The sequence below is a fragment of the Argopecten irradians genome, chromosome 8, assembly GCF_041381155.1.
Source record: "Argopecten irradians isolate NY chromosome 8, Ai_NY, whole genome shotgun sequence".
Classification (NCBI taxonomy): Eukaryota; Metazoa; Mollusca; class Bivalvia; order Pectinida; family Pectinidae; genus Argopecten; species Argopecten irradians.
The window spans coordinates 3,220,187-3,235,093 of NC_091141.1; the positions used below are offsets into that span (position 1 = coordinate 3,220,187).

The window sequence follows — 14,907 nt, forward strand, 5'->3', positions numbered from 1 at the left end:
TTATGCAGGTAAAACATATAAAATCTAATTTAAAGATGCTCCACCGCTGACAAAAGGTATTTTTTCACTATCAAAAACAGGAGCAGACGATTTAGTATTTTATTCAGTTACAAAAGTTACTTACTTTACACCATTACCACCATTGGAAAGTTTAAGCTTCTAATTTTATTTTAAGTTAAAATTACAAAAAATAATTAATTGCATCCCGAAAAAAATCCGTGGCACTATATCCTATATGAAATAAAGTGCTGATTGCGCATGCACCAAAGGCAAAATAAATTATTTTATGTAATTTTTTGTGTTAATTAGACATATATATACATGATTAAACATCAATTATTGTTCAAGTAATTATCATCATTTATGCTCTGTCGGCGGTGGAGCATCTTTAAAAAATGTTATATAAACCAACTTATTTTCTAGGCGACTCAATTTTTTCATTTTTGTTCCTAAGGATGTTTTCGCAGAGATTTAATTTTGTGATCTACACAGAGTGAGTTCTGGAGTTCTACTTTAACTGTGATAGAAAAATGTTTTGCAGCGATTTATTTTCACTTATTTATCTTCCACGAAATTTAATTACACACAGAAAATAAGTTGGTTTACAGTAATATTTGAAGTTCCTTATTCTAACTGCTAGCTATTCAGTATAGTCTTGACACACACTGAAATACATATGCTATGATTACTGGTAACCACGGTGGTGAACATTTCCAATAAATATACAGTTATAGTTAATCTAAGGACCTCAGGCCACCAAAACATCAATGATATATAATCATACAAGTATCAATATAAGATTCTGTTGACCATTGTCACACGAACAAAAGACATTGACATGATCGTGCTGACGAGAACACGGCCCGGGGAATGTTGAACTCGCCACGAGAGGGAACAACATATTGATTATAACCACCTATCAGAAATTTATAAATGGTTAAGGCATCAGCTAATTGATGGAGACTAACTTTCACTGGAGAAGATGCTGGCGTTAAAATCACTGTAGGAGAAACCCTAGATTATGTAACGAGGATATTCTGATGGGAAAAGGCAAAATGTCTCCTCCTCCTCCTTCCGGATATCAATATAGCGTTCTGCTGAAATGTAGGCATGGACCAGGAAGTCTCGAGATCAATATTCTATTAATTACTTGTCCAGATCATTGACGGCGTTAATGATGGTAGTTACAGCTGTATAATGATCACTGTGATGACCGATGCGATGACCGAAGCCCCGGTGCTATATTAGTGATGGAGGGTGTTACTTATACTGTATATCACACATCCCGATATCTGTTTACTTTATGATAATTAATTATTGAACATTGTTATAGTTGGGGGGAATGATTAATCACCAGCATGAGTTATCAAATTAGTTACTCTTCAACTGGGCGCTGTCAGAAATACGTCCAGTTCATGACCACACGTTGATGCTACGGTTAGTCTGATGATTATATTACTTAGAGACATACATTAGCTGTGTTTAGCCTCACATCTTTATTTTTTAACTTTTACCACATCCATCAGGGTAAAGGTTAAAGAGGCTCCACCACTGACAAATGATGTTTTTTCACTATCAAAAACAGGAGCAGACGATTTAGTATTTTCTTCAGTTACAAAAGTTACGTACTTTACACAATTACCCCCATTGAAAAGTTTGAGCTTGTAATTTTACTTCAAGGTAAAATTATGAAAAATAATTAATGGCATCCCGAAAAAATTCCATGGCACTATATCCTATATTGAGTGAAGTACTAATTGCGCATGCACCAAAGGCAAATAAATTATTTTATATTAGTTTTTGTGTTAATCAGACAGATATATACACGATTACACGCCAATTATTGTTCAAATGATGAATATCATTTATGCTCTGTCGGCGATGGAGCATCTTTAATACAAGAAATAGAATATGAAACGAAATAATTCAAATCTGCATTGTCATCTGTGATTGCAATAGATTTCATCTCAATGTGCTAGAGTAATTATATGAGAAACACAATCTGTCAAGATCTGTAACTTGTGTTTCTAATCAGACAGTATGTATGCCTAACTGTTGGCCAGTTGTCTTTCTGAATATGATGTAAATAACACATATTATGGCCTTGACTGCATACAAAGCAAGGGAGATAACTCCACTCAGATCAAATGGATACATAAATTTTTTTTTTTAAAGAAAAGAAAAAATCAACTCCCAAATTCAGTTAAAGGTTTTCGATGGTCCAAACTGTGAATAGTATATAAAAATAAATATATTTTTGACAAAAATATTTATTTGTATCATGACAACAATTGACCGTGCGTCAACTGAAGTAGTTATGATATTCTGAGGTGATTATCAACAAACAACATGCTCATATCAGTGAAGTATCCATGAAGAGCTGTGGTAACGTTACCTTGGTCTTGATTGACATTTCAATCCAAATGCAGATTATTTCATGGCTTGGCTGTCTGGCTGAGTCTCTTAAAATATGACATGTACGAATCCTTGGTTGTCCCCGGAACACTGTCTACTGACTGGGCTCTCATTCTCCCACAACATGCGTTTAATGGCAATATTTTATTCATCTCTGTTTAATTTATGTCTTGCAGGGATTCAGTTTAACAGACTTGTGAGTGACAAGGATAAAGACAAAGACAATGGTGGAATAACTCCGTACAACAGCTCCACATCCGTTAACAACGAAATCTCTTCTTCTGTTGGATTATATTGTTTGGAATATATTGTTTTGTTGAAGTGTAATTCAGTGTGTGTGATGTGATCACAGTGGAAATTACGATTCTGTTGGAATTCTTCTCTTTAAATATTCATGATCTACTTAATAGTAAGTATATGTTCGATGTATCGTCATACAGTGTGATCTGCAAAAATTATTTATCATAGATACAAATGTCACAGTGACATAGGTTATTGCACTAGTGATCAGGTGTCTAACTTTCACTTACCAAATCAAAACAGGAAACTAAACATCACATGACCGTTACCTTGTCAACAGTAGGTGTAAAAACCTAGTGTAGGCCAATCAGATAACTATGGGAGTGGCTACAAGATTTACATTTTTGGTTTGAATTCAATAATGATACATGGGGAAACATACATGAATATGGGCTGTCCCAATGTTTATATAGGCATACTAGTACAGGTACTGACTACACCCGTAGCATGATTGTATTTCTATTCCTACTTTTTCTTGGTGACACTGCCTCCTTTTTGGCCTGGAGTTAATCATTTGCCCCTGTGAGACAGACTCATGGCTCAGTTTCTTGATAAAGACACAAGCTACGTACCATTGTCTTTGAAAGTGGTAGTTGCTTTTTCTTGACACTAATCAAAATGACATTGGTATTAACTGTCATTGTACAGTGTGTAAAAGTACTAGGCCTATATTGTTTGAAATACATGGTAATAGCTCATGGTATATATTTCCCCAGAGAAATCCAAGATGACCCTTATGACCTATATGGTATTTAGATTGTCCAACTTCAATGAAAATTAGTAAATTGACTTATTAAGGACACTAAATATCAGACTCCTAGTTTAAATTACAGCTATTTAAGAACACTGTATAAACATTCATTTTCGAGTTGTGTTGATCAACTTTGGAAAAAAGTTTCATCCCCAATATTTAGTTCATATGTACTATGATATGATACTGATATAACATCTAACTAGATATTGACAAGTCATTTTGTTTCAATAAGTCCACCAGTAAAACAAAATCCCAATACTGGTAAACAATTATTTGTTATGATGTTGATAATTACTCTTTTCATCAAAGTCTGTTTCTAGTAAACAGGAACTATGTAAGTGGTCTTATTTGCAGACAACAACAGCACCCTCTTATTGAGATTAGTACAAATAGGTGGGGTCTTATTTTGGGAAGGGACTTATATATCACAAATATGGTATATGTAAGTTAAATGACCTTGAGGAACAAAAATGCTTCATTATATTAAATGATCTTGAACAAATATGCTACATTAAATGACCTTCAGAACAAATATGCTGCATTAAATTACATTGAGAATGAATATGCTACATGGAATGACCTTTAGAACAATTATGCTTCATTAAATGACCTTTAGAACAATTATGCTTCATTAAATGACCTTGAGGGAAAATATGCTACATTAAATGACCTTGAGAATAAATGTACTTCATTATATGACCTTGAGAACAATTTTGCTGTATTAAATGACCTTGAGAATGAACATGCTTCATTAAATGACCTTGTAACTATTGATGGGGGATTAATAAACAAAAACTGGTTTTGGATTTGAGTCTTGGTCCAGGATGTGATCTCTTGACTTGCTATTACAGGTAAAAAGAATATTTTTGTTTTGAAGTTCAGAAAATGTATTGATAAGGTAATTAAGTTCTTTAAGCAAGAGTTCTGCTTATCATATTCAGATTTAGAAATACTTGGATTACAATCACAGTTTTGAAAAACTTGGAAACCTGAACAACTATCTATTTGTTAGTAGCTGTGAACAGCTACTCTGGAATACTGTATGTACATCTGTTGCAGACAAATGAAGACATTGTGTTTAATTTAACAAATCTTTGATAATATGGAAAGTTTGTTGTATGTATACAGAAGTTTACCACACCTTGATATAAAGATATAACTTTGATAAAGATCAGGGTTTAAAGTTTTACAGGTGATAAGCAGGATGAAAAAGCAACATTATTAATTAAGCAAATCAGAAAATTCTACCAAACGTTTTAGAGGAGATGAGGAGCAGGGTAAAAATAGAGAAACATTAGTAGAAATGGTTAAGTTTGTAAGTAACATTAAGTAAATTATAGAAGGGTTAATTTTGAGATCTTCTATTCTACCAAATGATGTACGTGCATCTGTGCATTACCAAAGTAGTACAAGTTGAAGTGTCCATTGGAGATAAGATGTATATTTAGTATGTTGATGAGGTCATACCCCATTTACTGCACCATGCATGGAAACCTTTAATTCAGACACACGAGCAATTCTTTGACTATATAATTACCATAACTACTTCAATAAAAAAAGCAAAAAAACAAAACAAAAAATTGCTGGAACAAAACCCACAATAAATCAAATTATTATGTCACCATTATAAATAAGTTTATCCAGAAGAGGAATGTATGATTATAATGTATTTCTAAGAAGTTTTACTAGTAAATGAATGGAGCATGTACAGTACAGTATGACAAAGCTATAATCATAAAACAGGACAGAATATCCTAACCAGTGTTACTGATAAATAGCTGGTGTATGTATAGTTTATTATGACAAAACTGTAATAACTATTCAGACATTAGGCTAACAAAATTATTCAGACAAGGCCAAGAAAACTGTAAGAACTATTCAGACAAGGCCAACAAAACTAATAACTATTCAGACATTAGGCCAACAAAACTGTAATAACTATTCAGACATTAGGCCAACAAAACTGAAATAACTATTCAGACAAGGCCAACAAAACTGTATTAACTATTCAGACAAGGCCAACAAAACTGTATTAACTATTCAGACAAGGCCAAGAAAACTGTAATAACTATTCAGACATTAGGCCAACAAAACTGTATTAACTATTCAGACATTAGGCCAACAAAACTGTAATAACTATTCAGACAAAGCCAACAAAACTGTAAGAACTATTCAGACATTAGGCTAACAAAACTGTAAGAACTATTCAGACAAGGCCAACAAAACTGTATTAACTATTCAGACAAGGCCAACAAAACTGTATTAACTATTCAGACAAGGCCAAGAAAACTGTAATAACTATTCAGACATTAGGCCAACAAAACTGAAATAACTATTCAGACAAGGCCAACAAAACTGTATTAACTATTCAGACAAGGCCAACAAAACTGTATTAACTATTCAGACAAGGCCAAGAAAACTGTAATAACTATTCAGACATTAGGCCAACAAAACTGTAATAACTATTCAGACATTAGGCCAACAAAACTGTAATAACTATTCAGACATTAGGCCAACAAAACTGTAAGAACTATTCAGACATTAGGCCAACAAAACTGTAATAACTATTCAGACATTAGGCCAACAAAACTGTAATAACTATTTAGACATTATGCCAACAAAACTGTAATAACTATTCAGATATTAGGCCAACAAAACTGTAATAGCCATTCAGACATTAGGCCAACAAAACTGTAAAAACTATTCAGACATTAGGCCAACAACACTGTAAGAACTATTCAGACATTAGGCCAACAAAACAGTAAGAACTATTTAGACAAGGCCAACAAAACTGTTATTCAGACATTAGGCCAACAAAACTGTAAGAACTATTTAGACAAGGCCAACAAAACTGTAAGAGCTATTTAGACAAGGCCAACAAAACTGTTATAGCTATTCAGACATTAGGCCAACAAAACAGTAAGAACTATTTGGACAAGGCCAACAAAACTGTTATAACTATTCAGACATTAGGCCAACAAAACTGTAAGAACTATTTAGACAAGGCCAACAAAACTGTAAGAACTATTTAGACAAGGCCAACAAAACTGTAAGAACTATTCAGACATTAGGCCAACAAAACTGTAATAACTATTCAGACATAAGGCCAACAAAACTGTAATAACTATTCAGACAAGGTCAACAAAACTAAGAACTATTCAAACAAGGCCAACAAAACTGTAAGAACTATTCAAACAAAATATCTCCACTTGACTATAGACTTTTACTGGCAACTATGGCCACTGTTATAGTTTATTATGGCCTATTCAGACTGGGCCAACAGAATATCTCTACTGAACTCTTGCTGGTAATGATGACAATGCTATACAGTTTAAATATATTTAAAGTGATTTGGTTCACTGTGACAACACTAGAAATCTGCTAGCAGCTCTGTAAGATTAACCAATATTTTATCAGAAAACAATTTGAAGAATAGCACAAGATTTACCTCTGATATTCAAACAGGAACAAATAGATCTTATTGTATGTTGTACTAACAGATTGTCATCATTGACAAAAAGCTATATACCTAATTTAATGTGTGTATTACAGTGTGTATCACAGTTGCTGGTATAATGTACGGATTGCATTAACTGATTCAGTAAGGCTTGAAGTCCCTGTTGGTGTCTGAAACATCAGTTTCGCTGAAATCAACTGTAAAATAACTACAATACCTAGATGTCATTATACCATAGATTTCCCACAGATGACCAGCTGTTGTACCTGCTATATATACCCTAATACTTGTCAGATTCCACTCAGCTGTACGAAACTTCCTGATAACATCAGTCATATAGATATATCAACCATATTTATTTCTCAGAAAAAAAGTTTGTGTACATCGATCTTTTCCTTTTAACTTAACCATGTTTTAATGTAAGATAGTAAGAGTTAGCTCCCCTAGACTGACTAACGTGGTATTTGGGTGTTGGATCCTACAGTAGACAGATCAACAAACACTGAAAAAGATAGTGCATTATAGCGGTATTGATCAGGCCATTAGGATCGGGCAGGCAGCAAGTCTACCACGCGAGCTGGCAAACCGTATGACATGCTACATTGTGGCTGAGTGTGCCTCGGTCCTACTACCATCTCCTCATCGCTAACATTGCATGGCTAGTAGTGATGTATGTCACCACACCGGGCTCGACACATGGCCGATGTAAACACAGGTTTGGACGGCTACAGGCGCAGGCCATGGCCTTGGACATACTGCCCTCTTCTGCAGGTAGGCTTACCTCGTATCAGGGTTTATTTATCTCCATACAAACAAATGACCTAATTGATTGAATTACAACTGTCGGGTTACATTGGCTCTGTTTTCTCTGATGTTGTTATGATTGAGAGGTGATTATATTGATATCTAACTGTCTGAAATCGCTGCGTTGTGATGTCCTGATGATGGTTCTCTGTCAGTATCTAACTTAACTGTCAACTGACATCAGTCATGGACTAAGATTATCATTAAAGGATTCCGTCAAGCTCACTGTAGTCTTCTGGTGTATTCTGTCACTGTTGTCAAATGGTCAACAGCTAACCAGAATAAATATCAGGAACGATGAGTAAACTAGTCTGTGATTACCTACTGTTGATAATGATCAGTCGAGGTATGCTCACCTGTTATTTTTACCTGTGTGTTACCTGTGTAATCTGTGTATCATTGGTAGTCAGTGATGTTGATATGTAAACCTGGTGTCTACATAATGGTATACCTATACATATCTAATGTAAACATTTATTACCCCAATACTTAACATGTACACAAATCAATGCGCCTTCACAATAACAACAAGGCTCTAGTTTATATGTGAGATTTCAATGATGATTGTGATATGTACTCTTGTACAAATTTGATCAAGTATTAATAAAAGTAGGACATTTAAATTATTTCAGTACAATTCTAATATTTTCCAAGTGTGCTTTAATTTGTGTCATAGTCATTGTGATAGCCATCAATTCTTGTTTAGGTCTTCTTAACATTCCAAAATCTGTTTATTTGTCAAATAAAGATGGCAGTACAAATGCTAATTATCAAAAAATGAAAAGATCAATTAAATGGTTACTGCAACATTAAGCTATATAATAACTGAAAACTAAGTGTTCAGAGTAAAAGTAGCTGTTTATTATTGACTTATTGTGTCTACGTGTGTCCATGACCCCTAGTGTCTACATGTATCCATGACCCCTAGTGTCTACATGTACCTATGACCTCTAATGTCTACATGTGTCTATGACCCCTAGTGTCTACATGTATCCATGATCCCTAGTGTCTACATGTACCTATGACCTCTAATGTCTACATGTGTCCATGACCTCTAGTGTCTACATGTATCCATGACCCCTAGTGTCTACATGTACCTATGACCTCTAATGTCTACATGTGTCCATGACCTCTAGTGTCTACATGTATCCATGACCCCTAGTGTCTACATGTGTCCATGACCCCTAGTGTCTACATGTGTCCATGACCCCTAGTGTCTACATGTGTCCATGACCCCTAATGTCTACATGTATCCATGACCCCTAGTGTCTACATGTTTCCATGACCCCTAGTGTCTACATGTGTCCATGACCCCTAGTGTCTACATGTATCCATGACCCCTAGTGTCTACATGTTTCCATGACCCCTAGTGTCTACATGTGTCCATGACCCCTAATGTCTACATGTATCCATGACCCCTAGTGTCTACATGTTTCCATGACCCCTAGTGTCTACATGTATCCATGACCCCTAGTGACTACATGTGTCCATGAGGCCTATTGTCTACATGTGTCAATGACCCTTAGTGTCTACATGTATCCATGACCCCTAATGTGTACATGTATCCATGACCTCTAGTGTCTACATGTGTCCATGACCCCTAATGTCTACATGTATCCATGACCCCTAGTGTCTACATGTTTCCATGACCCCTAGTGTCTACATGTTTCCATGACCCCTAGTGTCTACATGTATCCATGACCACTAGTGACTACATGTGTCCATGAACCCTATTGTCTACATGTGTCCATGACCCTAGTGTCTACATGTATCCATGACCTCTAGTGTCTACATATATCCATGACCTCTAGTGTCCACATGTATCCATGACCCCTTGTGTCTACATGTATCCATGACCTCTAGTGTGTACATGTGGCCATGACCTCTAGTGTGTACATGTGTCCATGACCTCTAGTGTCTACATGTATCCATGATCACTAGTGTCTACATGTATCCATGATCACTAGTGTCTACATGTGTCCATGACCTCTTGTGTCTACATGTACCTATGACCTCTAGTGTCTGCATGTGTCCATGACCTCTAGTGTCTACATGTGTCCATAACCTCTAGTGTCTACATGTATCCATAACCTCTAGTGTCTACATGTGTCCATGACTTTTAGTGTCAACAGGTGTCCATGACCTCTAGTATCTATATGTATCCATTACCTCTAGTGTCTACATGTACCTATGACCTCTAGTATCTACATGTATCCATTATCTCTAGTGTCTACATGTACCTATGACCTCTAGTATCTACATGTATCCATTACCTCTAGTGTCTACATGTACCTATGACATCTAGTGTCTACATGTGTCCATGACCCCTAGTGTCTACATGTGTCCATGACCTCTAGTGTCTACATGTGTCCATGACCCCTAGTGTCTACATGTGTCCATGACCCCTAGTGTCTACATGTGTCCATGACCTCTAGTGTCTACATGTGTCCATGACCTCTAGTGTCTACATGTGTCCATGACCTCTAATGTCTACATGTGTTCATGACCTCTAGTGTCTACATGTGTCCATGACCTCTAATGTCTACATGTGTCCATGACCTCTAGTGTCTACATGTGTCCATGACCTCTAATGTCTACATGTATCCATGACCCCTAGTGTCTACATGTGTCCATGACCTCTAGTGTCTACATGTACCTATGACCTCTAGTGTCCACATGTGTCCATGACCTCTAGTGTCTACATGTGTCCATGACTGCTATAGTGTCACATGTACCCATGACCTCTATATAGCTAGTGTCTGTGTGTCCATGGCATCTAGTTTCTACATGTGTCCATGACCCCTAGTGTCTACATGTGCCCATGGCCTCTAGTGTCTACATGTACCTATGACCTCTAGTGTCTACATGTGTCCATGACCTCTAGTGTCTACATGTGTCCATGACTCCTAGTGTCTACATGTGTCCATGACCTCTAGTGTCTACATGTGTCCATGACTGCTATAGTGTCACATGTACCCATGACCTCTGTATAGCTAGTGTCTATGTGTGTCCATGGCATCTAGTGTCCACATGTTTCCATGACCTCTAGTGTGTACATGTGTCCATGACATCTAGTATCTACATGTGTCCATGACCTCTAGTGTGTACATGTGTCCATGACATCTAGTGTCTACATGTGTCCATGACCTCTAGTGTGTACATGTGTCCATGACATCTAGTATCTACATGTGTCCATGACCTCTAGTGTCTACATGTGTCCATGACCTCTAGTGTCTGCATGTGTCCATGACCTCTAGTATATCCATGTATCCATGACCCCTAGTATCTACATATTTGATATGTGTGGGTTGTGACATTAATGTATGTCATTCAGACATTTTACTGTTTAAAACATGTACATTTTACATATGTATCAGTGAAGCTAAACATTCAAGCTGATTGAAAATTAATCTGACAATCATCACTTATATCAGTTGAGGATCAATACCTGAACCTTTGTTTGCCTGTGCAAAACAGACAGGAGAAGAGAATCTATATCAATCACTCAGAATATGGCGACAGGTATGCTAACCTATGTTCCTCATGCTAAAATAAGAATCATGTAAATGGTTTTTAAAAAACAACAAAGAAAAGAGAAATCAGAAATTAAGCACTGCTGATTTAAACCTCATTGAGTTGCTTAAATCCCGTGATAACTTAAAGCTTTGTTTAGGACATAGAATACATTCAAGAACTCTTCAGCTTTGATGTGCAGGATCTGTTTAAATAGGCCAAGCTTGGGGAAATGACTTTGTAAACATTTAGCTGAAATAGTAATTGTATTAGCATTAAATGGCGGTGCGTGTATAGTTGACTGGAGGGAGAGTGATTCCATAATCTAGGATAATCCAGTCAAACTTACAACATTACTGTGGTCTATTTTCATGTTAAATGTCCTCTTTTTAGCCCACCATCATAAGATGGTGGGCTATTCAAATCGCCTTTCGTCCGTGGTCCGTCGTCCGTCCGTCCTTCCGTCCGTCCGTCCGTCCGTCCGTCCTTCCGTCCGTCCGTCCGTCCGTCCGTTAACAATTCTTGTTACTGCTATTTCTCTAAAAGTACTGAAGGGATCTGTCTCAAATTTCATATGTAGGTTCCCCTAGGACCCTAGTTGTGCATATTGTATTTTGGGACTGATCGGTCAACAAGATGGCCGCCAGGCAGCCATCTTGGATTTTGATAGTTAAAGTTTGTTACCGCTATTTCTCAGAAAGTACTGAAGGGATCTTTCTCAAATTTCATATGTAGGTTCCCCTAGGACCCTAGTTGTGCATATTGCATTTTGGGACTGATCGGTCAACAAGATGGCCGACCAGTCGCCATCTTGGATTTTGATAGTTAAAGTTTGTTACGGCTAATTCTCAGAAAGTACTGAAGGGATCTTTCTCAAATTTGATATGTAGGTTCCCCTAGGACCCTTGTAGTGCATATTGCATTTTGGGACTGATCGGTCAACAAGATGGCTGCCAGGTAGCCATCTTGGATTTTGATAGTTAAAGTTTGTTACCGCTATTTCTCAGAAAGCACAGAAGGGATCTTTCTCAAATTTCATATGTAGGTTCCCCTAGGACCATAGTTGTGCATATTGCATTTTGGGACTGATCGGTCAACAAGATGGCCGACCAGCCGCCATCTTGGATTTTGATAGTTAAAGTTTGTTACGGCTATTTCTCAGAAAGTACTGAAGGGATCTTTCTCAAATTTCATATGTAGGTTCCCCTAGGACCCTAGTAGTGCATATTGCATTTTGGGACTGATCGGTCAACAAGATGGCCGCCAGGTAGCCATCTTGGATTTTGATAGTTAAAGTTTGTTACCGCTTTTTCTCAGAAAGCACTGAAGGGATCTTTCTCAAATTTCATATGTAGGTTCCCCTAGGACCCTAGTTGTGCATATTGTATTTTGGGACTGATCGGTCAACAAGATGGCCGCCAGGCAGCCATCTTGGATTTTGATAGTTAAAGTTTGTTACCGCTATTTCTCATAAAGTATTGAAGGGATCTTTCTCAAATTTCGTATGTAGGTTCCTGTAGGACCCTAGTTGTGCATATTGCATTTTGGGACTGATCGGTCAACAAGATGGCCGACCAGCCGCCATCTTGGATTTTGATAGTTAAAGTTTGTTACCGCTAATTCTCAGAAAGTACTGAAGGGATCTTTCTCAAATTTCATATGTAGGTTCCCCTAGGACCCCAGTTGTGCATATTGCATTTTGGGACTGATCGGTCAACAAGATGGCCGACCGGTGGCCATCTTGGATTTTGATAGTTAAAGTTTGTTACCGCTATTTCTCAGAAAGTATTGAAGGGATTGTTCTCAAATTTCATATGTAGGTTCCTCTAGGACCCTAGTTCTGCATATTACATTTTGGGACTGATCGGTCAACAAGATGGCTGACAAGCAGCCATCTTGGATTTTGATAGTTAAAGTTTGTTACGGCTATTTCTCAGAAAGTATTGAAGGGATTGTTCTCAAATTTCATATGTAGGTTCCCCTAGGACCCCAGTTGTGCATATTGCATTTTGGGACTGATCGGTCAACAAGATGGCCGACCGGTGGCCATCTCGGATTTTGATAGTTAAAGTTAGTTACCGCTATTTCTCAGAAAGTATTGAAGGGATTGTTCTCAAATATCATATGTAGGTTCCTCTAGGACCCTAGTTCTGCCTATTGCATTTTGCGACCACCATCTTGGATTTTGATAGTTTAAAGTTTGAAAAGCAGAAAAAAGAATTGTAATTTTGAAAAGCAGAGAAAAGATCCCTCTTTCATTTGTCAGACATAGATCAATCTTTGGTGGGCGCCAAGATCCCTCTGGGATCTCTTGTTTATCACCAGATCAGATTATCTTTGTGTCCAGCCATACAGATCAAAACCCTGTGAATTTTGGTTATAGAATGCAGTTCAGATTTCAGACTTTAACTGTTACTAATGTGTTTTAAAGTCATTCTTGCTGTAAAATAACTCAACTCAATATAATGAAAGTATATATTAGCTAAAAATCTGAAGTTGAAAAGAGGTGTTTTGTCAGTCCTGACTATTCAGGAAACTTTTCACTTAGGTTTCTAGTACCTTAATTCTGTACTTGATTGATTAAAGTTTTACCTTGGATCATTCAACTTAATAAGGTTTGACTGTAATTTCCTTGAAATCTTAAGTCTGGGTCATATATTTGATTTGATTCCCAAAGGAGCCATTAGGATTGCTATAGAGGAGCAGGCAAGCTCCTATAATGCAGAAGACTTTATGGGGCCAATATTGGGGCCGATCCCCCAGGGACGGAGCATGCACGTGTGTTCCTACAAAAGACACAAGCCCAGGGCTGTAGTCATGTGTACAATGTCTTTTTATTTTCCAGTTATTGTAGTTTTATTAAAAAATCAGAGAAACAAAAATAACAAATTTATCAGAGAACATGGTTATTAAAAAGAAGAAAATTGATTTTTGTCTGATTTGTCAAGGGAAAGTGAAATCTCAGTTGAATATCTTAATGTAGAGCCGTTATTAGTTCAGGAGATAATGTTCTACAGGCCATGGAAATATACTGTTTATAACTGGTATTGGGAAAATGGTATAGGGGTCTCTGGCTCCAAGATGGTGGAGATAGATAAAAAGAGGTGTTAATGAAATAAAGAGGGTGTGTGGGGTAGGACAGAGAAAAGATTATAGTGACAGAATATCATCCACAGATGGTTATCATCTTTATCTCTACGGTATTGATACAATCATCCTTACCACCAAAGGGTCAGTGGGTATATAGCCACATTGATATGTTTCTATTGATTGATTTAATGTAATGCGAATCAAAACTATTTCTATTATATAGTCACAATTTACACAAATCAAAAATATTTTCAAGCATACTTAATCTCATCTTCAGTTTAATTTCAATACATCATAGCTGAAAACTACCATGCTTTTATGTTTGACTGCTAGATTTTTGGGTCTTAATTCTTCAGAATGAAAGTGTAATTCTAGCTTTATATGAGCTTGCTGTGTCTTATAGCTAAAGTGAATAGTTACACACCTGGTAACTTCTATTTTTCTCAACTTAATGTAGAATCATTTTTCTGGTGCAGGTTGATATATGTATATAACTTCCAGAAATTGTGTCATTTATTCTTAATTGCTTAAGATTTACAACTCTTAAAAACTAATGACAAATAACACACAACAC

General features: G+C 36.7%; 1 protein-coding gene across 5 annotated transcripts in view; it reads left to right on the top strand.

Annotated features, from left to right (window-relative positions):
* LOC138329101 (collagen alpha-1(III) chain-like) overlaps positions 1-14,907 on the top strand; it is an 86,735-nt gene that overhangs the window by 50,653 nt on the left and 21,175 nt on the right. For 4 of the 5 annotated variants that reach the window (XM_069275845.1, XM_069275847.1, XM_069275846.1 and 1 more), the window contains one exon: positions 2,592-2,824. The gene's annotated coding sequence lies outside the window, so the exon portion shown is untranslated. Of the gene's footprint in view, positions 1-2,591; positions 2,825-7,410; positions 7,698-14,907 lie in introns of all 5 variants that reach the window. The other variant, XM_069275849.1, reaches the window with a different exon arrangement.